This window comes from Schistocerca piceifrons, chromosome 2 (genome assembly GCF_021461385.2).
Source record: "Schistocerca piceifrons isolate TAMUIC-IGC-003096 chromosome 2, iqSchPice1.1, whole genome shotgun sequence".
NCBI classification, from domain to species: domain Eukaryota; kingdom Metazoa; phylum Arthropoda; class Insecta; order Orthoptera; family Acrididae; genus Schistocerca; species Schistocerca piceifrons.
The window spans coordinates 645962559-645984633 of NC_060139.1; the positions used below are offsets into that span (position 1 = coordinate 645962559).

The window sequence follows — 22075 nt, forward strand, 5'->3', positions numbered from 1 at the left end:
TAGCGTATGCCCTTCGAATTAAACATCATTTCGAGATCTACAAACCAATGAAATTTCGGCTGCAGCTAAGAGTATGTTGGTATTTGCGAACGACGAGCTCTTATTTATATTTAAGTGCATACCTGTCGCAGTCATTTTAACGTATCGAGCCTATAATAATCCATCTGTAGCACAACTGTCGCCTTCCGACAGTTTGTTTCAAGTGAGGCCGCCATCTACAGAAGCGATTTGGCAAGGCCTACTGGAGAGACTTGACTTTGCAGCCATCCGTCGCTAGTGGCCGACCAAACACCAAGCTCCATCGCAAACAGCAGGACAATCTTGGGCTAGGGGGAACGTCAAAACCTTGCAAGCAATATCAGTGTAGCGTATCGAGCTGTACGTTTCGTTGCAGTAAGTCGTGGAAAAGAATGCACAGCACCTTTCTCATTTGCATTAGACGACACTGCATGTCGATACAATGCTTATTACTGCGGTAAATAGGTGGGCCGGTGATTTTGCCCCGATCGGATATCGACGTGGACGGATGCTGTCATTAAACGATTCGCGAGTGGGAGCTTGGTCGGCTGCACTGCAGCTTGGCATAAGACGTTAACACCGGCCCAGTACGATGTTTTGAATGCGTTTTCGAATCGACAAATGTCTTCTTTCCGCAAGCACTAGCCCAAGACACAGCTGTTGTACCAGCAGAGGAGGTGGCCGAGTGGTTAAGGCGTTGGACTGCTAATCCAATGTGCTCTGCACGCGTGGGTTCGAATCCCATCCTCGTCGATGAATTTTACGTGAAGCACGCGTTTGCGGTCACTCCTTCTCCGTGCGAAACGCCACTCAGTAGTAACAACGACGCGTATACGTGGCAGATAGCGTGTGTATGAAATACGAGACAAAACTGCCTACCAGATGAAAGCGCACAACATTCCATAGCGTATGCCCTTCGAATTAAACATCATTTCGAGATCTACAAACCAATGAAATTTCGGCTGCAGCTAAGAGTATGTTGGTATTTGCGAACGACGAGCTCTTATTTATATTTAAGTGCATACCTGTCGCAGTCATTTTAACGTATCGAGCCTATAATAATCCATCTGTAGCACAACTGTCGCCTTCCGACAGTTTGTTTCAAGTGAGGCCGCCATCTACAGAAGCGATTTGGCAAGGCCTACTGGAGAGACTTGACTTTGCAGCCATCCGTCGCTAGTGGCCGACCAAACACCAAGCTCCATCGCAAACAGCAGGACAATCTTGGGCTAGGGGGAACGTCAAAACCTTGCAAGCAATATCAGTGTAGCGTATCGAGCTGTACGTTTCGTTGCAGTAAGTCGTGGAAAAGAATGCACAGCACCTTTCTCATTTGCATTAGACGACACTGCATGTCGATACAATGCTTATTACTGCGGTAAATAGGTGGGCCGGTGATTTTGCCCCGATCGGATATCGACGTGGACGGATGCTGTCATTAAACGATTCGCGAGTGGGAGCTTGGTCGGCTGCACTGCAGCTTGGCATAAGACGTTAACACCGGCCCAGTACGATGTTTTGAATGCGTTTTCGAATCGACAAATGTCTTCTTTCCGCAAGCACTAGCCCAAGACACAGCTGTTGTACCAGCAGACGAGGTGGCCGAGTGGTTAAGGCGTTGGACTGCTAATCCAATGTGCTCTGCACGCGTGGGTTCGAATCCCATCCTCGTCGATGAATTTTACGTGAAGCACGCGTTTGCGGTCACTCCTTCTCCGTGCGAAACGCCACTCAGTAGTAACAACGACGCGTATACGTGGCAGATAGCGTGTGTATGAAATACGAGACAAAACTGCCTACCAGATGAAAGCGCACAACATTCCATAGCGTATGCCCTTCGAATTAAACATCATTTCGAGATCTACAAACCAATGAAATTTCGGCTGCAGCTAAGAGTATGTTGGTATTTGCGAACGACGAGCTCTTATTTATATTTAAGTGCATACCTGTCGCAGTCATTTTAACGTATCGAGCCTATAATAATCCATCTGTAGCACAACTGTCGCCTTCCGACAGTTTGTTTCAAGTGAGGCCGCCATCTACAGAAGCGATTTGGCAAGGCCTACTGGAGAGACTTGACTTTGCAGCCATCCGTCGCTAGTGGCCGACCAAACACCAAGCTCCATCGCAAACAGCAGGACAATCTTGGGCTAGGGGGAACGTCAAAACCTTGCAAGCAATATCAGTGTAGCGTATCGAGCTGTACGTTTCGTTGCAGTAAGTCGTGGAAAAGAATGCACAGCACCTTTCTCATTTGCATTAGACGACACTGCATGTCGATACAATGCTTATTACTGCGGTAAATAGGTGGGCCGGTGATTTTGCCCCGATCGGATATCGACGTGGACGGATGCTGTCATTAAACGATTCGCGAGTGGGAGCTTGGTCGGCTGCACTGCAGCTTGGCATAAGGCGTTAACACCGGCCCAGTACGATGTTTTGAATGCGTTTTCGAATCGACAAATGTCTTCTTTCCGCAAGCACTAGCCCAAGACACAGCTGTTGTACCAGCAGACGAGGTGGCCGAGTGGTTAAGGCGTTGGACTGCTAATCCAATGTGCTCTGCACGCTTGGGTTCGAATCCCATCCTCGTCGATGAATTTTACGTGAAGCACGCGTTTGCGGTCACTCCTTCTCCGTGCGAAACGCCACTCAGTAGTAACAACGACGCGTATACGTGGCAGATAGCGTGTGTATGAAATACGAGACAAAACTGCCTACCAGATGAAAGCGCACAACATTCCATAGCGTATGCCCTTCGAATTAAACATCATTTCGAGATCTACAAACCAATGAAATTTCGGCTGCAGCTAAGAGTATGTTGGTATTTGCGAACGACGAGCTCTTATTTATATTTAAGTGCATACCTGTCGCAGTCATTTTAACGTATCGAGCCTATAATAATCCATCTGTAGCACAACTGTCGCCTTCCGACAGTTTGTTTCAAGTGAGGCCGCCATCTACAGAAGCGATTTGGCAAGGCCTACTGGAGAGACTTGACTTTGCAGCCATCCGTCGCTAGTGGCCGACCAAACACCAAGCTCCATCGCAAACAGCAGGACAATCTTGGGCTAGGGGGAACGTCAAAACCTTGCAAGCAATATCAGTGTAGCGTATCGAGCTGTACGTTTCGTTGCAGTAAGTCGTGGAAAAGAATGCACAGCACCTTTCTCATTTGCATTAGACGACACTGCATGTCGATACAATGCTTATTACTGCGGTAAATAGGTGGGCCGGTGATTTTGCCCCGATCGGATATCGACGTGGACGGATGCTGTCATTAAACGATTCGCGAGTGGGAGCTTGGTCGGCTGCACTGCAGCTTGGCATAAGACGTTAACACCGGCCCAGTACGATGTTTTGAATGCGTTTTCGAATCGACAAATGTCTTCTTTCCGCAAGCACTAGCCCAAGACACAGCTGTTGTACCAGCAGACGAGGTGGCCGAGTGGTTAAGGCGTTGGACTGCTAATCCAATGTGCTCTGCACGCTTGGGTTCGAATCCCATCCTCGTCGATGAATTTTACGTGAAGCACGCGTTTGCGGTCACTCCTTCTCCGTGCGAAACGCCACTCAGTAGTAACAACGACGCGTATACGTGGCAGATAGCGTGTGTATGAAATACGAGACAAAACTGCCTACCAGATGAAAGCGCACAACATTCCATAGCGTATGCCCTTCGAATTAAACATCATTTCGAGATCTACAAACCAATGAAATTTCGGCTGCAGCTAAGAGTATGTTGGTATTTGCGAACGACGAGCTCTTATTTATATTTAAGTGCATACCTGTCGCAGTCATTTTAACGTATCGAGCCTATAATAATCCATCTGTAGCACAACTGTCGCCTTCCGACAGTTTGTTTCAAGTGAGGCCGCCATCTACAGAAGCGATTTGGCAAGGCCTACTGGAGAGACTTGACTTTGCAGCCATCCGTCGCTAGTGGCCGACCAAACACCAAGCTCCATCGCAAACAGCAGGACAATCTTGGGCTAGGGGGAACGTCAAAACCTTGCAAGCAATATCAGTGTAGCGTATCGAGCTGTACGTTTCGTTGCAGTAAGTCGTGGAAAAGAATGCACAGCACCTTTCTCATTTGCATTAGACGACACTGCATGTCGATACAATGCTTATTACTGCGGTAAATAGGTGGGCCGGTGATTTTGCCCCGATCGGATATCGACGTGGACGGATGCTGTCATTAAACGATTCGCGAGTGGGAGCTTGGTCGGCTGCACTGCAGCTTGGCATAAGACGTTAACACCGGCCCAGTACGATGTTTTGAATGCGTTTTCGAATCGACAAATGTCTTCTTTCCGCAAGCACTAGCCCAAGACACAGCTGTTGTACCAGCAGACGAGGTGGCCGAGTGGTTAAGGCGTTGGACTGCTAATCCAATGTGCTCTGCACGCTTGGGTTCGAATCCCATCCTCGTCGATGAATTTTACGTGAAGCACGCGTTTGCGGTCACTCCTTCTCCGTGCGAAACGCCACTCAGTAGTAACAACGACGCGTATACGTGGCAGATAGCGTGTGTATGAAATACGAGACAAAACTGCCTACCAGATGAAAGCGCACAACATTCCATAGCGTATGCCCTTCGAATTAAACATCATTTCGAGATCTACAAACCAATGAAATTTCGGCTGCAGCTAAGAGTATGTTGGTATTTGCGAACGACGAGCTCTTATTTATATTTAAGTGCATACCTGTCGCAGTCATTTTAACGTATCGAGCCTATAATAATCCATCTGTAGCACAACTGTCGCCTTCCGACAGTTTGTTTCAAGTGAGGCCGCCATCTACAGAAGCGATTTGGCAAGGCCTACTGGAGAGACTTGACTTTGCAGCCATCCGTCGCTAGTGGCCGACCAAACACCAAGCTCCATCGCAAACAGCAGGACAATCTTGGGCTAGGGGGAACGTCAAAACCTTGCAAGCAATATCAGTGTAGCGTATCGAGCTGTACGTTTCGTTGCAGTAAGTCGTGGAAAAGAATGCACAGCACCTTTCTCATTTGCATTAGACGACACTGCATGTCGATACAATGCTTATTACTGCGGTAAATAGGTGGGCCGGTGATTTTGCCCCGATCGGATATCGACGTGGACGGATGCTGTCATTAAACGATTCGCGAGTGGGAGCTTGGTCGGCTGCACTGCAGCTTGGCATAAGACGTTAACACCGGCCCAGTACGATGTTTTGAATGCGTTTTCGAATCGACAAATGTCTTCTTTCCGCAAGCACTAGCCCAAGACACAGCTGTTGTACCAGCAGACGAGGTGGCCGAGTGGTTAAGGCGTTGGACTGCTAATCCAATGTGCTCTGCACGCGTGGGTTCGAATCCCATCCTCGTCGATGAATTTTACGTGAAGCACGCGTTTGCGGTCACTCCTTCTCCGTGCGAAACGCCACTCAGTAGTAACAACGACGCGTATACGTGGCAGATAGCGTGTGTATGAAATACGAGACAAAACTGCCTACCAGATGAAAGCGCACAACATTCCATAGCGTATGCCCTTCGAATTAAACATCATTTCGAGATCTACAAACCAATGAAATTTCGGCTGCAGCTAAGAGTATGTTGGTATTTGCGAACGACGAGCTCTTATTTATATTTAAGTGCATACCTGTCGCAGTCATTTTAACGTATCGAGCCTATAATAATCCATCTGTAGCACAACTGTCGCCTTCCGACAGTTTGTTTCAAGTGAGGCCGCCATCTACAGAAGCGATTTGGCAAGGCCTACTGGAGAGACTTGACTTTGCAGCCATCCGTCGCTAGTGGCCGACCAAACACCAAGCTCCATCGCAAACAGCAGGACAATCTTGGGCTAGGGGGAACGTCAAAACCTTGCAAGCAATATCAGTGTAGCGTATCGAGCTGTACGTTTCGTTGCAGTAAGTCGTGGAAAAGAATGCACAGCACCTTTCTCATTTGCATTAGACGACACTGCATGTCGATACAATGCTTATTACTGCGGTAAATAGGTGGGCCGGTGATTTTGCCCCGATCGGATATCGACGTGGACGGATGCTGTCATTAAACGATTCGCGAGTGGGAGCTTGGTCGGCTGCACTGCAGCTTGGCATAAGGCGTTAACACCGGCCCAGTACGATGTTTTGAATGCGTTTTCGAATCGACAAATGTCTTCTTTCCGCAAGCACTAGCCCAAGACACAGCTGTTGTACCAGCAGACGAGGTGGCCGAGTGGTTAAGGCGTTGGACTGCTAATCCAATGTGCTCTGCACGCTTGGGTTCGAATCCCATCCTCGTCGATGAATTTTACGTGAAGCACGCGTTTGCGGTCACTCCTTCTCCGTGCGAAACGCCACTCAGTAGTAACAACGACGCGTATACGTGGCAGATAGCGTGTGTATGAAATACGAGACAAAACTGCCTACCAGATGAAAGCGCACAACATTCCATAGCGTATGCCCTTCGAATTAAACATCATTTCGAGATCTACAAACCAATGAAATTTCGGCTGCAGCTAAGAGTATGTTGGTATTTGCGAACGACGAGCTCTTATTTATATTTAAGTGCATACCTGTCGCAGTCATTTTAACGTATCGAGCCTATAATAATCCATCTGTAGCACAACTGTCGCCTTCCGACAGTTTGTTTCAAGTGAGGCCGCCATCTACAGAAGCGATTTGGCAAGGCCTACTGGAGAGACTTGACTTTGCAGCCATCCGTCGCTAGTGGCCGACCAAACACCAAGCTCCATCGCAAACAGCAGGACAATCTTGGGCTAGGGGGAACGTCAAAACCTTGCAAGCAATATCAGTGTAGCGTATCGAGCTGTACGTTTCGTTGCAGTAAGTCGTGGAAAAGAATGCACAGCACCTTTCTCATTTGCATTAGACGACACTGCATGTCGATACAATGCTTATTACTGCGGTAAATAGGTGGGCCGGTGATTTTGCCCCGATCGGATATCGACGTGGACGGATGCTGTCATTAAACGATTCGCGAGTGGGAGCTTGGTCGGCTGCACTGCAGCTTGGCATAAGACGTTAACACCGGCCCAGTACGATGTTTTGAATGCGTTTTCGAATCGACAAATGTCTTCTTTCCGCAAGCACTAGCCCAAGACACAGCTGTTGTACCAGCAGACGAGGTGGCCGAGTGGTTAAGGCGTTGGACTGCTAATCCAATGTGCTCTGCACGCGTGGGTTCGAATCCCATCCTCGTCGATGAATTTTACGTGAAGCACGCGTTTGCGGTCACTCCTTCTCCGTGCGAAACGCCACTCAGTAGTAACAACGACGCGTATACGTGGCAGATAGCGTGTGTATGAAATACGAGACAAAACTGCCTACCAGATGAAAGCGCACAACATTCCATAGCGTATGCCCTTCGAATTAAACATCATTTCGAGATCTACAAACCAATGAAATTTCGGCTGCAGCTAAGAGTATGTTGGTATTTGCGAACGACGAGCTCTTATTTATATTTAAGTGCATACCTGTCGCAGTCATTTTAACGTATCGAGCCTATAATAATCCATCTGTAGCACAACTGTCGCCTTCCGACAGTTTGTTTCAAGTGAGGCCGCCATCTACAGAAGCGATTTGGCAAGGCCTACTGGAGAGACTTGACTTTGCAGCCATCCGTCGCTAGTGGCCGACCAAACACCAAGCTCCATCGCAAACAGCAGGACAATCTTGGGCTAGGGGGAACGTCAAAACCTTGCAAGCAATATCAGTGTAGCGTATCGAGCTGTACGTTTCGTTGCAGTAAGTCGTGGAAAAGAATGCACAGCACCTTTCTCATTTGCATTAGACGACACTGCATGTCGATACAATGCTTATTACTGCGGTAAATAGGTGGGCCGGTGATTTTGCCCCGATCGGATATCGACGTGGACGGATGCTGTCATTAAACGATTCGCGAGTGGGAGCTTGGTCGGCTGCACTGCAGCTTGGCATAAGACGTTAACACCGGCCCAGTACGATGTTTTGAATGCGTTTTCGAATCGACAAATGTCTTCTTTCCGCAAGCACTAGCCCAAGACACAGCTGTTGTACCAGCAGACGAGGTGGCCGAGTGGTTAAGGCGTTGGACTGCTAATCCAATGTGCTCTGCACGCTTGGGTTCGAATCCCATCCTCGTCGATGAATTTTACGTGAAGCACGCGTTTGCGGTCACTCCTTCTCCGTGCGAAACGCCACTCAGTAGTAACAACGACGCGTATACGTGGCAGATAGCGTGTGTATGAAATACGAGACAAAACTGCCTACCAGATGAAAGCGCACAACATTCCATAGCGTATGCCCTTCGAATTAAACATCATTTCGAGATCTACAAACCAATGAAATTTCGGCTGCAGCTAAGAGTATGTTGGTATTTGCGAACGACGAGCTCTTATTTATATTTAAGTGCATACCTGTCGCAGTCATTTTAACGTATCGAGCCTATAATAATCCATCTGTAGCACAACTGTCGCCTTCCGACAGTTTGTTTCAAGTGAGGCCGCCATCTACAGAAGCGATTTGGCAAGGCCTACTGGAGAGACTTGACTTTGCAGCCATCCGTCGCTAGTGGCCGACCAAACACCAAGCTCCATCGCAAACAGCAGGACAATCTTGGGCTAGGGGGAACGTCAAAACCTTGCAAGCAATATCAGTGTAGCGTATCGAGCTGTACGTTTCGTTGCAGTAAGTCGTGGAAAAGAATGCACAGCACCTTTCTCATTTGCATTAGACGACACTGCATGTCGATACAATGCTTATTACTGCGGTAAATAGGTGGGCCGGTGATTTTGCCCCGATCGGATATCGACGTGGACGGATGCTGTCATTAAACGATTCGCGAGTGGGAGCTTGGTCGGCTGCACTGCAGCTTGGCATAAGGCGTTAACACCGGCCCAGTACGATGTTTTGAATGCGTTTTCGAATCGACAAATGTCTTCTTTCCGCAAGCACTAGCCCAAGACACAGCTGTTGTACCAGCAGACGAGGTGGCCGAGTGGTTAAGGCGTTGGACTGCTAATCCAATGTGCTCTGCACGCGTGGGTTCGAATCCCATCCTCGTCGATGAATTTTACGTGAAGCACGCGTTTGCGGTCACTCCTTCTCCGTGCGAAACGCCACTCAGTAGTAACAACGACGCGTATACGTGGCAGATAGCGTGTGTATGAAATACGAGACAAAACTGCCTACCAGATGAAAGCGCACAACATTCCATAGCGTATGCCCTTCGAATTAAACATCATTTCGAGATCTACAAACCAATGAAATTTCGGCTGCAGCTAAGAGTATGTTGGTATTTGCGAACGACGAGCTCTTATTTATATTTAAGTGCATACCTGTCGCAGTCATTTTAACGTATCGAGCCTATAATAATCCATCTGACAGTTTGTTTCAAGTGAGGCCGCCATCTACAGAAGCGATTTGGCAAGGCCTACTGGAGAGACTTGACTTTGCAGCCATCCGTCGCTAGTGGCCGACCAAACACCAAGCTCCATCGCAAACAGCAGGACAATCTTGGGCTAGGGGGAACGTCAAAACCTTGCAAGCAATATCAGTGTAGCGTATCGAGCTGTACGTTTCGTTGCAGTAAGTCGTGGAAAAGAATGCACAGCACCTTTCTCATTTGCATTAGACGACACTGCATGTCGATACAATGCTTATTACTGCGGTAAATAGGTGGGCCGGTGATTTTGCCCCGATCGGATATCGACGTGGACGGATGCTGTCATTAAACGATTCGCGAGTGGGAGCTTGGTCGGCTGCACTGCAGCTTGGCATAAGACGTTAACACCGGCCCAGTACGATGTTTTGAATGCGTTTTCGAATCGACAAATGTCTTCTTTCCGCAAGCACTAGCCCAAGACACAGCTGTTGTACCAGCAGACGAGGTGGCCGAGTGGTTAAGGCGTTGGACTGCTAATCCAATGTGCTCTGCACGCTTGGGTTCGAATCCCATCCTCGTCGATGAATTTTACGTGAAGCACGCGTTTGCGGTCACTCCTTCTCCGTGCGAAACGCCACTCAGTAGTAACAACGACGCGTATACGTGGCAGATAGCGTGTGTATGAAATACGAGACAAAACTGCCTACCAGATGAAAGCGCACAACATTCCATAGCGTATGCCCTTCGAATTAAACATCATTTCGAGATCTACAAACCAATGAAATTTCGGCTGCAGCTAAGAGTATGTTGGTATTTGCGAACGACGAGCTCTTATTTATATTTAAGTGCATACCTGTCGCAGTCATTTTAACGTATCGAGCCTATAATAATCCATCTGTAGCACAACTGTCGCCTTCCGACAGTTTGTTTCAAGTGAGGCCGCCATCTACAGAAGCGATTTGGCAAGGCCTACTGGAGAGACTTGACTTTGCAGCCATCCGTCGCTAGTGGCCGACCAAACACCAAGCTCCATCGCAAACAGCAGGACAATCTTGGGCTAGGGGGAACGTCAAAACCTTGCAAGCAATATCAGTGTAGCGTATCGAGCTGTACGTTTCGTTGCAGTAAGTCGTGGAAAAGAATGCACAGCACCTTTCTCATTTGCATTAGACGACACTGCATGTCGATACAATGCTTATTACTGCGGTAAATAGGTGGGCCGGTGATTTTGCCCCGATCGGATATCGACGTGGACGGATGCTGTCATTAAACGATTCGCGAGTGGGAGCTTGGTCGGCTGCACTGCAGCTTGGCATAAGGCGTTAACACCGGCCCAGTACGATGTTTTGAATGCGTTTTCGAATCGACAAATGTCTTCTTTCCGCAAGCACTAGCCCAAGACACAGCTGTTGTACCAGCAGACGAGGTGGCCGAGTGGTTAAGGCGTTGGACTGCTAATCCAATGTGCTCTGCACGCGTGGGTTCGAATCCCATCCTCGTCGATGAATTTTACGTGAAGCACGCGTTTGCGGTCACTCCTTCTCCGTGCGAAACGCCACTCAGTAGTAACAACGACGCGTATACGTGGCAGATAGCGTGTGTATGAAATACGAGACAAAACTGCCTACCAGATGAAAGCGCACAACATTCCATAGCGTATGCCCTTCGAATTAAACATCATTTCGAGATCTACAAACCAATGAAATTTCGGCTGCAGCTAAGAGTATGTTGGTATTTGCGAACGACGAGCTCTTATTTATATTTAAGTGCATACCTGTCGCAGTCATTTTAACGTATCGAGCCTATAATAATCCATCTGTAGCACAACTGTCGCCTTCCGACAGTTTGTTTCAAGTGAGGCCGCCATCTACAGAAGCGATTTGGCAAGGCCTACTGGAGAGACTTGACTTTGCAGCCATCCGTCGCTAGTGGCCGACCAAACACCAAGCTCCATCGCAAACAGCAGGACAATCTTGGGCTAGGGGGAACGTCAAAACCTTGCAAGCAATATCAGTGTAGCGTATCGAGCTGTACGTTTCGTTGCAGTAAGTCGTGGAAAAGAATGCACAGCACCTTTCTCATTTGCATTAGACGACACTGCATGTCGATACAATGCTTATTACTGCGGTAAATAGGTGGGCCGGTGATTTTGCCCCGATCGGATATCGACGTGGACGGATGCTGTCATTAAACGATTCGCGAGTGGGAGATTGGTCGGCTGCACTGCAGCTTGGCATAAGGCGTTAACACCGGCCCAGTACGATGTTTTGAATGCGTTTTCGAATCGACAAATGTCTTCTTTCCGCAAGCACTAGCCCAAGACACAGCTGTTGTACCAGCAGACGAGGTGGCCGAGTGGTTAAGGCGTTGGACTGCTAATCCAATGTGCTCTGCACGCGTGGGTTCGAATCCCATCCTCGTCGATGAATTTTACGTGAAGCACGCGTTTGCGGTCACTCCTTCTCCGTGCGAAACGCCACTCAGTAGTAACAACGACGCGTATACGTGGCAGATAGCGTGTGTATGAAATACGAGACAAAACTGCCTACCAGATGAAAGCGCACAACATTCCATAGCGTATGCCCTTCGAATTAAACATCATTTCGAGATCTACAAACCAATGAAATTTCGGCTGCAGCTAAGAGTATGTTGGTATTTGCGAACGACGAGCTCTTATTTATATTTAAGTGCATACCTGTCGCAGTCATTTTAACGTATCGAGCCTATAATAATCCATCTGTAGCACAACTGTCGCCTTCCGACAGTTTGTTTCAAGTGAGGCCGCCATCTACAGAAGCGATTTGGCAAGGCCTACTGGAGAGACTTGACTTTGCAGCCATCCGTCGCTAGTGGCCGACCAAACACCAAGCTCCATCGCAAACAGCAGGACAATCTTGGGCTAGGGGGAACGTCAAAACCTTGCAAGCAATATCAGTGTAGCGTATCGAGCTGTACGTTTCGTTGCAGTAAGTCGTGGAAAAGAATGCACAGCACCTTTCTCATTTGCATTAGACGACACTGCATGTCGATACAATGCTTATTACTGCGGTAAATAGGTGGGCCGGTGATTTTGCCCCGATCGGATATCGACGTGGACGGATGCTGTCATTAAACGATTCGCGAGTGGGAGCTTGGTCGGCTGCACTGCAGCTTGGCATAAGACGTTAACACCGGCCCAGTACGATGTTTTGAATGCGTTTTCGAATCGACAAATGTCTTCTTTCCGCAAGCACTAGCCCAAGACACAGCTGTTGTACCAGCAGACGAGGTGGCCGAGTGGTTAAGGCGTTGGACTGCTAATCCAATGTGCTCTGCACGCGTGGGTTCGAATCCCATCCTCGTCGATGAATTTTACGTGAAGCACGCGTTTGCGGTCACTCCTTCTCCGTGCGAAACGCCACTCAGTAGTAACAACGACGCGTATACGTGGCAGATAGCGTGTGTATGAAATACGAGACAAAACTGCCTACCAGATGAAAGCGCACAACATTCCATAGCGTATGCCCTTCGAATTAAACATCATTTCGAGATCTACAAACCAATGAAATTTCGGCTGCAGCTAAGAGTATGTTGGTATTTGCGAACGACGAGCTCTTATTTATATTTAAGTGCATACCTGTCGCAGTCATTTTAACGTATCGAGCCTATAATAATCCATCTGTAGCACAACTGTCGCCTTCCGACAGTTTGTTTCAAGTGAGGCCGCCATCTACAGAAGCGATTTGGCAAGGCCTACTGGAGAGACTTGACTTTGCAGCCATCCGTCGCTAGTGGCCGACCAAACACCAAGCTCCATCGCAAACAGCAGGACAATCTTGGGCTAGGGGGAACGTCAAAACCTTGCAAGCAATATCAGTGTAGCGTATCGAGCTGTACGTTTCGTTGCAGTAAGTCGTGGAAAAGAATGCACAGCACCTTTCTCATTTGCATTAGACGACACTGCATGTCGATACAATGCTTATTACTGCGGTAAATAGGTGGGCCGGTGATTTTGCCCCGATCGGATATCGACGTGGACGGATGCTGTCATTAAACGATTCGCGAGTGGGAGCTTGGTCGGCTGCACTGCAGCTTGGCATAAGGCGTTAACACCGGCCCAGTACGATGTTTTGAATGCGTTTTCGAATCGACAAATGTCTTCTTTCCGCAAGCACTAGCCCAAGACACAGCTGTTGTACCAGCAGACGAGGTGGCCGAGTGGTTAAGGCGTTGGACTGCTAATCCAATGTGCTCTGCACGCGTGGGTTCGAATCCCATCCTCGTCGATGAATTTTACGTGAAGCACGCGTTTGCGGTTACTCCTTCTCCGTGCGAAACGCCACTCAGTAGTAACAACGACGCGTATACGTGGCAGATAGCGTGTGTATGAAATACGAGACAAAACTGCCTACCAGATGAAAGCGCACAACATTCCATAGCGTATGCCCTTCGAATTAAACATCATTTCGAGATCTACAAACCAATCAAATTTCGGCTGCAGCTAAGAGTATGTTGGTATTTGCGAACGACGAGCTCTTATTTATATTTAAGTGCATACCTGTCGCAGTCATTTTAACGTATCGAGCCTATAATAATCCATCTGGTCAAAACCTTGCAAGCAATATCAGTGTAGCGTATCGAGCTGTACGTTTCGTTGCAGTAAGTCGTGGAAAAGAATGCACAGCACCTTTCTCATTTGCATTAGACGACACTGCATGTCGATACAATGCTTATTCCTGCGGTAAATAGGTGGGCCGGTGATTTTGCCCCGATCGGATATCGACGTGGACGGATGCTGTCATTAAACGATTCGCGAGTGGGAGCTTGGTCGGCTGCACTGCAGCTTGGCATAAGACGTTAACACCGGCCCAGTACGATGTTTTGAATGCGTTTTCGAATCGACAAATGTCTTCTTTCCGCAGGCACTAGCCCAAGACACAGCTGTTGTACCAGCAGACGAGGTGGCCGAGTGGTTAAGGCGTTGGACTGCTAATCCAATGTGCGGTGCACGCGTGGGTTCGAATCCCATCCTCGTCGATGAATTTTACGTGAAGCACGCGTTTGCGGTCACTCCTTCTCCGTGCGAAACGCCACTCAGTAGTAACAACGACGCGTATACGTGGCAGATAGCGTGTGTATGAAATACGAGACAAAACTGCCTACCAGATGAAAGCGCACAACATTCCATAGCGTATGCCCTTCGAATTAAACATCATTTCGAGATCTACAAACCAATCAAATTTCGGCTGCAGCTAAGAGTATGTTGGTATTTGCGAACGACGAGCTCTTATTTATATTTAAGTGCATACCTGTCGCAGTCATTTTAACGTATCGAGCCTATAATAATCCATCTGTAGCACAACTGTCGCCTTCCGACAGTTTGTTTCAAGTGAGGCCGCCATCTACAGAAGCGATTTGGCAGGGCCTACTGGAGAGACTTGACTTTGCAGCCATCCGTCGCTAGTGGCCGACCAAACACCAAGCTCCATCGCAAACAGCAGGACAATCTTGGGCTAGGGGGAACGTCAAAACCTTGCAAGCAATATCAGTGTAGCGTATCGAGCTGTACGTTTCGTTGCAGTAAGTCGTGGAAAAGAATGCACAGCACCTTTCTCATTTGCATTAGACGACACTGCATGTCGATACAATGCTTATTCCTGCGGTAAATAGGTGGGCCGGTGATTTTGCCCCGATCGGATATCGACGTGGACGGATGCTGTCATTAAACGATTCGCGAGTGGGAGCTTGGTCGGCTGCACTGCAGCTTGGCATAAGACGTTAACACCGGCCCAGTACGATGTTTTGAATGCGTTTTCGAATCGACAAATGTCTTCTTTCCGCAAGCACTAGCCCAAGACACAGCTGTTGTACCAGCAGACGAGGTGGCCGAGTGGTTAAGGCGTTGGACTGCTAATCCAATGTGCTCTGCACGCGTGGGTTCGAATCCCATCCTCGTCGATGAATTTTACGTGAAGCACGCGTTTGCGGTCACTCCTTCTCCGTGCGAAACGCCACTCAGTAGTAACAACGACGCGTATACGTGGCAGATAGCGTGTGTATGAAATACGAGACAAAACTGCCTACCAGATGAAAGCGCACAACATTCCATAGCGTATGCCCTTCGAATTAAACATCATTTCGAGATCTACAAACCAATGAAATTTCGGCTGCAGCTAAGAGTATGTTGGTATTTGCGAACGACGAGCTCTTATTTATATTTAAGTGCATACCTGTCGCAGTCATTTTAACGTATCGAGCCTATAATAATCCATCTGTAGCACAACTGTCGCCTTCCGACAGTTTGTTTCAAGTGAGGCCGCCATCTACAGAAGCGATTTGGCAAGGCCTACTGGAGAGACTTGACTTTGCAGCCATCCGTCGCTAGTGGCCGACCAAACACCAAGCTCCATCGCAAACAGCAGGACAATCTTGGGCTAGGGGGAACGTCAAAACCTTGCAAGCAATATCAGTGTAGCGTATCGAGCTGTACGTTTCGTTGCAGTAAGTCGTGGAAAAGAATGCACAGCACCTTTCTCATTTGCATTAGACGACACTGCATGTCGATACAATGCTTATTACTGCGGTAAATAGGTGGGCCGGTGATTTTGCCCCGATCGGATATCGACGTGGACGGATGCTGTCATTAAACGATTCGCGAGTGGGAGCTTGGTCGGCTGCACTGCAGCTTGGCATAAGACGTTAACACCGGCCCAGTACGATGTTTTGAATGCGTTTTCGAATCGACAAATGTCTTCTTTCCGCAAGCACTAGCCCAAGACACAGCTGTTGTACCAGCAGAGGAGGTGGCCGAGTGGTTAAGGCGTTGGACTGCTAATCCAATGTGCTCTGCACGCGTGGGTTCGAATCCCATCCTCGTCGATGAATTTTACGTGAAGCACGCGTTTGCGGTCACTCCTTCTCCGTGCGAAACGCCACTCAGTAGTAACAACGACGCGTATACGTGGCAGATAGCGTGTGTATGAAATACGAGACAAAACTGCCTACCAGATGAAAGCGCACAACATTCCATAGCGTATGCCCTTCGAATTAAACATCATTTCGAGATCTACAAACCAATGAAATTTCGGCTGCAGCTAAGAGTATGTTGGTATTTGCGAACGACGAGCTCTTATTTATATTTAAGTACATACCTGTCGCAGTCATTTTAACGTATCGAGCCTATAATAATCCATCTGTAGCACAACTGTCGCCTTCCGACAGTTAGTTTCAAGTGAGGCCGCCATCTACAGAAGCGATTTGGCAAGGCCTACTGGAGAGACTTGACTTTGCAGCCATCCGTCGCTAGTGGCCGACCAAACACCAAGCTCCATCGCAAACAGCAGGACAATCTTGGGCTAGGGGGAACGTCAAAACCTTGCAAGCAATATCAGTGTAGCGTATCGAGCTGTACGTTTCGTTGCAGTAAGTCGTGGAAAAGAATGCACAGCACCTTTCTCATTTGCATTAGACGACACTGCATGTCGATACAATGCTTATTACTGCGGTAAATAGGTGGGCCGGTGATTTTGCCCCGATCGGATATCGACGTGGACGGATGCTGTCATTAAACGATTCGCGAGTGGGAGCTTGGTCGGCTGCACTGCAGCTTGGCATAAGACGTTAACACCGGCCCAGTACGATGTTTTGAATGCGTTTTCGAATCGACAAATGTCTTCTTTCCGCAAGCACTAGCCCAAGACACAGCTGTTGTACCAGCAGAGGAGGTGGCCGAGTGGTTAAGGCGTTGGACTGCTAATCCAATGTGCTCTGCACGCGTGGGTTCGAATCCCATCCTCGTCGATGAATTTTACGTGAAGCACGCGTTTGCGGTCACTCCTTCTCCGTGCGAAACGCCACTCAGTAGTAACAACGACGCGTATACGTGGCAGATAGCGTGTGTATGAAATACGAGACAAAACTGCCTACCAGATGAAAGCGCACAACATTCCATAGCGTATGCCCTTCGAATTAAACATCATTTCGAGATCTACAAACCAATGAAATTTCGGCTGCAGCTAAGAGTATGTTGGTATTTGCGAACGACGAGCTCTTATTTATATTTAAGTGCATACCTGTCGCAGTCATTTTAACGTATCGAGCCTATAATAATCCATCTGTAGCACAACTGTCGCCTTCCGACAGTTTGTTTCAAGTGAGGCCGCCATCTACAGAAGCGATTTGGCAAGGCCTACTGGAGAGACTTGACTTTGCAGCCATCCGTCGCTAGTGGCCGACCAAACACCAAGCTCCATCGCAAACAGCAGGACAATCTTGGGCTAGGGGGAACGTCAAAACCTTGCAAGCAATATCAGTGTAGCGTATCGAGCTGTACGTTTCGTTGCAGTAAGTCGTGGAAAAGAATGCACAGCACCTTTCTCATTTGCATTAGACGACACTGCATGTCGATACAATGCTTATTACTGCGGTAAATAGGTGGGCCGGTGATTTTGCCCCGATCGGATATCGACGTGGACGGATGCTGTCATTAAACGATTCGCGAGTGGGAGCTTGGTCGGCTGCACTGCAGCTTGGCATAAGACGTTAACACCGGCCCAGTACGATGTTTTGAATGCGTTTTCGAATCGACAAATGTCTTCTTTCCGCAAGCACTAGCCCAAGACACAGCTGTTGTACCAGCAGAGGAGGTGGCCGAGTGGTTAAGGCGTTGGACTGCTAATCCAATGTGCTCTGCACGCGTGGGTTCGAATCCCATCCTCGTCGATGAATTTTACGTGAAGCACGCGTTTGCGGTCACTCCTTCTCCGTGCGAAACGCCACTCAGTAGTAACAACGACGCGTATACGTGGCAGATAGCGTGTGTATGAAATACGAGACAAAACTGCCTACCAGATGAAAGCGCACAACATTCCATAGCGTATGCCCTTCGAATTAAACATCATTTCGAGATCTACAAACCAATGAAATTTCGGCTGCAGCTAAGAGTATGTTGGTATTTGCGAACGACGAGCTCTTATTTATATTTAAGTGCATACCTGTCGCAGTCATTTTAACGTATCGAGCCTATAATAATCCATCTGTAGCACAACTGTCGCCTTCCGACAGTTTGTTTCAAGTGAGGCCGCCATCTACAGAAGCGATTTGGCAAGGCCTACTGGAGAGACTTGACTTTGCAGCCATCCGTCGCTAGTGGCCGACCAAACACCAAGCTCCATCGCAAACAGCAGGACAATCTTGGGCTAGGGGGAACGTCAAAACCTTGCAAGCAATATCAGTGTAGCGTATCGAGCTGTACGTTTCGTTGCAGTAAGTCGTGGAAAAGAATGCACAGCACCTTTCTCATTTGCATTAGACGACACTGCATGTCGATACAATGCTTATTACTGCGGTAAATAGGTGGGCCGGTGATTTTGCCCCGATCGGATATCGACGTGGACGGATGCTGTCATTAAACGATTCGCGAGTGGGAGCTTGGTCGGCTGCACTGCAGCTTGGCATAAGACGTTAACACCGGCCCAGTACGATGTTTTGAATGCGTTTTCGAATCGACAAATGTCTTCTTTCCGCAAGCACTAGCCCAAGACACAGCTGTTGTACCAGCAGAGGAGGTGGCCGAGTGGTTAAGGCGTTGGACTGCTAATCCAATGTGCTCTGCACGCGTGGGTTCGAATCCCATCCTCGTCGATGAATTTTACGTGAAGCACGCGTTTGCGGTCACTCCTTCTCCGTGCGAAACGCCACTCAGTAGTAACAACGACGCGTATACGTGGCAGATAGCGTGTGTATGAAATACGAGACAAAACTGCCTACCAGATGAAAGCGCACAACATTCCATAGCGTATGCCCTTCGAATTAAACATCATTTCGAGATCTACAAACCAATGAAATTTCGGCTGCAGCTAAGAGTATGTTGGTATTTGCGAACGACGAGCTCTTATTTATATTTAAGTGCATACCTGTCGCAGTCATTTTAACGTATCGAGCCTATAATAATCCATCTGTAGCACAACTGTCGCCTTCCGACAGTTTGTTTCAAGTGAGGCCGCCATCTACAGAAGCGATTTGGCAAGGCCTACTGGAGAGACTTGACTTTGCAGCCATCCGTCGCTAGTGGCCGACCAAACACCAAGCTCCATCGCAAACAGCAGGACAATCTTGGGCTAGGGGGAACGTCAAAACCTTGCAAGCAATATCAGTGTAGCGTATCGAGCTGTACGTTTCGTTGCAGTAAGTCGTGGAAAAGAATGCACAGCACCTTTCTCATTTGCATTAGACGACACTGCATGTCGATACAATGCTTATTACTGCGGTAAATAGGTGGGCCGGTGATTTTGCCCCGATCGGATATCGACGTGGACGGATGCTGTCATTAAACGATTCGCGAGTGGGAGCTTGGTCGGCTGCACTGCAGCTTGGCATAAGACGTTAACACCGGCCCAGTACGATGTTTTGAATGCGTTTTCGAATCGACAAATGTCTTCTTTCCGCAAGCACTAGCCCAAGACACAGCTGTTGTACCAGCAGACGAGGTGGCCGAGTGGTTAAGGCGTTGGACTGCTAATCCAATGTGCTCTGCACGCGTGGGTTCGAATCCCATCCTCGTCGATGAATTTTACGTGAAGCACGCGTTTGCGGTCACTCCTTCTCCGTGCGAAACGCCACTCAGTAGTAACAACGACGCGTATACGTGGCAGATAGCGTGTGTATGAAATACGAGACAAAACTGCCTACCAGATGAAAGCGCACAACATTCCATAGCGTATGCCCTTCGAATTAAACATCATTTCGAGATCTACAAACCAATGAAATTTCGGCTGCAGCTAAGAGTATGTTGGTATTTGCGAACGACGAGCTCTTATTTATATTTAAGTGCATACCTGTCGCAGTCATTTTAACGTATCGAGCCTATAATAATCCATCTGTAGCACAACTGTCGCCTTCCGACAGTTTGTTTCAAGTGAGGCCGCCATCTACAGAAGCGATTTGGCAAGGCCTACTGGAGAGACTTGACTTTGCAGCCATCCGTCGCTAGTGGCCGACCAAACACCAAGCTCCATCGCAAACAGCAGGACAATCTTGGGCTAGGGGGAACGTCAAAACCTTGCAAGCAATATCAGTGTAGCGTATCGAGCTGTACGTTTCGTTGCAGTAAGTCGTGGAAAAGAATGCACAGCACCTTTCTCATTTGCATTAGACGACACTGCATGTCGATACAATGCTTATTCCTGCGGTAAATAGGTGGGCCGGTGATTTTGCCCCGATCGGATATCGACGTGGACGGATGCTGTCATTAAACGATTCGCGAGTGGGAGCTTGGTCGGCTGCACTGCAGCTTGGCATAAGACGTTAACACCGGCCCAGTACGATGTTTTGAATGCGTTTTCGAATCGACAAATGTCTTCTTTCCGCAAGCACTAGCCCAAGACACAGCTGTTGTACCAGCAGACGAGGTGGCCGAGTGGTTAAGGCGTTGGACTGCTAATCCAATGTGCTCTGCACGCGTGGGTTCGAATCCCATCCTCGTCGATGAATTTTACGTGAAGCACGCGTTTGCGGTCACTCCTTCTCCGTGCGAAACGCCACTCAGTAGTAACAACGACGCGTATACGTGGCAGATAGCGTGTGTATGAAATACGAGACAAAACTGCCTACCAGATGAAAGCGCACAACATTCCATAGCGTATGCCCTTCGAATTAAACATCATTTCGAGATCTACAAACCAATGAAATTTCGGCTGCAGCTAAGAGTATGTTGGTATTTGCGAACGACGAGCTCTTATTTATATTTAAGTGCATACCTGTCGCAGTCATTTTAACGTATCGAGCCTATAATAATCCATCTGTAGCACAACTGTCGCCTTCCGACAGTTTGTTTCAAGTGAGGCCGCCATCTACAGAAGCGATTTGGCAAGGCCTACTGGAGAGACTTGACTTTGCAGCCATCCGTCGCTAGTGGCCGACCAAACACCAAGCTCCATCGCAAACAGCAGGACAATCTTGGGCTAGGGGGAACGTCAAAACCTTGCAAGCAATATCAGTGTAGCGTATCGAGCTGTACGTTTCGTTGCAGTAAGTCGTGGAAAAGAATGCACAGCACCTTTCTCATTTGCATTAGACGACACTGCATGTCGATACAATGCTTATTCCTGCGGTAAATAGGTGGGCCGGTGATTTTGCCCCGATCGGATATCGACGTGGACGGATGCTGTCATTAAACGATTCGCGAGTGGGAGCTTGGTCGGCTGCACTGCAGCTTGGCATAAGACGTTAACACCGGCCCAGTACGATGTTTTGAATGCGTTTTCGAATCGACAAATGTCTTCTTTCCGCAAGCACTAGCCCAAGACACAGCTGTTGTACCAGCAGACGAGGTGGCCGAGTGGTTAAGGCGTTGGACTGCTAATCCAATGTGCTCTGCACGCGTGGGTTCGAATCCCATCCTCGTCGATGAATTTTACGTGAAGCACGCGTTTGCGGTCACTCCTTCTCCGTGCGAAACGCCACTCAGTAGTAACAACGACGCGTATACGTGGCAGATAGCGTGTGTATGAAATACGAGACAAAACTGCCTACCAGATGAAAGCGCACAACATTCCATAGCGTATGCCCTTCGAATTAAACATCATTTCGAGATCTACAAACCAATGAAATTTCGGCTGCAGCTAAGAGTATGTTGGTATTTGCGAACGACGAGCTCTTATTTATATTTAAGTGCATACCTGTCGCAGTCATTTTAACGTATCGAGCCTATAATAATCC

At 48.3% G+C, this 22075-nt stretch overlaps 24 non-coding genes across 24 annotated transcripts; all 24 read left to right on the forward strand.

Annotated features, from left to right (window-relative positions):
* Positions 1 to 689: 689 nt before the first annotated feature.
* On the forward strand, positions 690 to 771 carry Trnas-gcu. The gene has a single exon. It is a non-coding gene; the product is annotated as a tRNA-Ser (tRNA).
* An 839-nt stretch (positions 772 to 1610) lies between these two features.
* Trnas-gcu lies at positions 1611 to 1692 on the forward strand. The gene has a single exon. It is a non-coding gene; the product is annotated as a tRNA-Ser (tRNA).
* Positions 1693 to 2531: 839 nt separating this feature from the next.
* On the forward strand, positions 2532 to 2613 carry Trnas-gcu. The gene has a single exon. It is a non-coding gene; the product is annotated as a tRNA-Ser (tRNA).
* An 839-nt stretch (positions 2614 to 3452) lies between these two features.
* Trnas-gcu lies at positions 3453 to 3534 on the forward strand. The gene has a single exon. It is a non-coding gene; the product is annotated as a tRNA-Ser (tRNA).
* Positions 3535 to 4373: 839 nt separating this feature from the next.
* On the forward strand, positions 4374 to 4455 carry Trnas-gcu. Its single transcript has one exon. It is a non-coding gene; the product is annotated as a tRNA-Ser (tRNA).
* An 839-nt stretch (positions 4456 to 5294) lies between these two features.
* Positions 5295 to 5376, forward strand: Trnas-gcu. The gene has a single exon. It is a non-coding gene; the product is annotated as a tRNA-Ser (tRNA).
* Positions 5377 to 6215: 839 nt separating this feature from the next.
* On the forward strand, positions 6216 to 6297 carry Trnas-gcu. The gene has a single exon. It is a non-coding gene; the product is annotated as a tRNA-Ser (tRNA).
* An 839-nt stretch (positions 6298 to 7136) lies between these two features.
* On the forward strand, positions 7137 to 7218 carry Trnas-gcu. Its single transcript has one exon. It is a non-coding gene; the product is annotated as a tRNA-Ser (tRNA).
* An 839-nt stretch (positions 7219 to 8057) lies between these two features.
* Trnas-gcu lies at positions 8058 to 8139 on the forward strand. Its single transcript has one exon. It is a non-coding gene; the product is annotated as a tRNA-Ser (tRNA).
* An 839-nt stretch (positions 8140 to 8978) lies between these two features.
* On the forward strand, positions 8979 to 9060 carry Trnas-gcu. Its single transcript has one exon. It is a non-coding gene; the product is annotated as a tRNA-Ser (tRNA).
* Positions 9061 to 9878: 818 nt separating this feature from the next.
* On the forward strand, positions 9879 to 9960 carry Trnas-gcu. The gene has a single exon. It is a non-coding gene; the product is annotated as a tRNA-Ser (tRNA).
* An 839-nt stretch (positions 9961 to 10799) lies between these two features.
* Positions 10800 to 10881, forward strand: Trnas-gcu. The gene has a single exon. It is a non-coding gene; the product is annotated as a tRNA-Ser (tRNA).
* An 839-nt stretch (positions 10882 to 11720) lies between these two features.
* Trnas-gcu lies at positions 11721 to 11802 on the forward strand. The gene has a single exon. It is a non-coding gene; the product is annotated as a tRNA-Ser (tRNA).
* Positions 11803 to 12641: 839 nt separating this feature from the next.
* Trnas-gcu lies at positions 12642 to 12723 on the forward strand. Its single transcript has one exon. It is a non-coding gene; the product is annotated as a tRNA-Ser (tRNA).
* Positions 12724 to 13562: 839 nt separating this feature from the next.
* Positions 13563 to 13644, forward strand: Trnas-gcu. Its single transcript has one exon. It is a non-coding gene; the product is annotated as a tRNA-Ser (tRNA).
* A 669-nt stretch (positions 13645 to 14313) lies between these two features.
* Positions 14314 to 14395, forward strand: Trnas-gcu. Its single transcript has one exon. It is a non-coding gene; the product is annotated as a tRNA-Ser (tRNA).
* An 839-nt stretch (positions 14396 to 15234) lies between these two features.
* Positions 15235 to 15316, forward strand: Trnas-gcu. The gene has a single exon. It is a non-coding gene; the product is annotated as a tRNA-Ser (tRNA).
* An 839-nt stretch (positions 15317 to 16155) lies between these two features.
* Positions 16156 to 16237, forward strand: Trnas-gcu. The gene has a single exon. It is a non-coding gene; the product is annotated as a tRNA-Ser (tRNA).
* Positions 16238 to 17076: 839 nt separating this feature from the next.
* Trnas-gcu lies at positions 17077 to 17158 on the forward strand. The gene has a single exon. It is a non-coding gene; the product is annotated as a tRNA-Ser (tRNA).
* Positions 17159 to 17997: 839 nt separating this feature from the next.
* Positions 17998 to 18079, forward strand: Trnas-gcu. The gene has a single exon. It is a non-coding gene; the product is annotated as a tRNA-Ser (tRNA).
* An 839-nt stretch (positions 18080 to 18918) lies between these two features.
* Trnas-gcu lies at positions 18919 to 19000 on the forward strand. Its single transcript has one exon. It is a non-coding gene; the product is annotated as a tRNA-Ser (tRNA).
* An 839-nt stretch (positions 19001 to 19839) lies between these two features.
* Positions 19840 to 19921, forward strand: Trnas-gcu. The gene has a single exon. It is a non-coding gene; the product is annotated as a tRNA-Ser (tRNA).
* An 839-nt stretch (positions 19922 to 20760) lies between these two features.
* Positions 20761 to 20842, forward strand: Trnas-gcu. Its single transcript has one exon. It is a non-coding gene; the product is annotated as a tRNA-Ser (tRNA).
* An 839-nt stretch (positions 20843 to 21681) lies between these two features.
* Trnas-gcu lies at positions 21682 to 21763 on the forward strand. Its single transcript has one exon. It is a non-coding gene; the product is annotated as a tRNA-Ser (tRNA).
* The last annotated feature ends 312 nt before the right edge of the window (positions 21764 to 22075 follow it).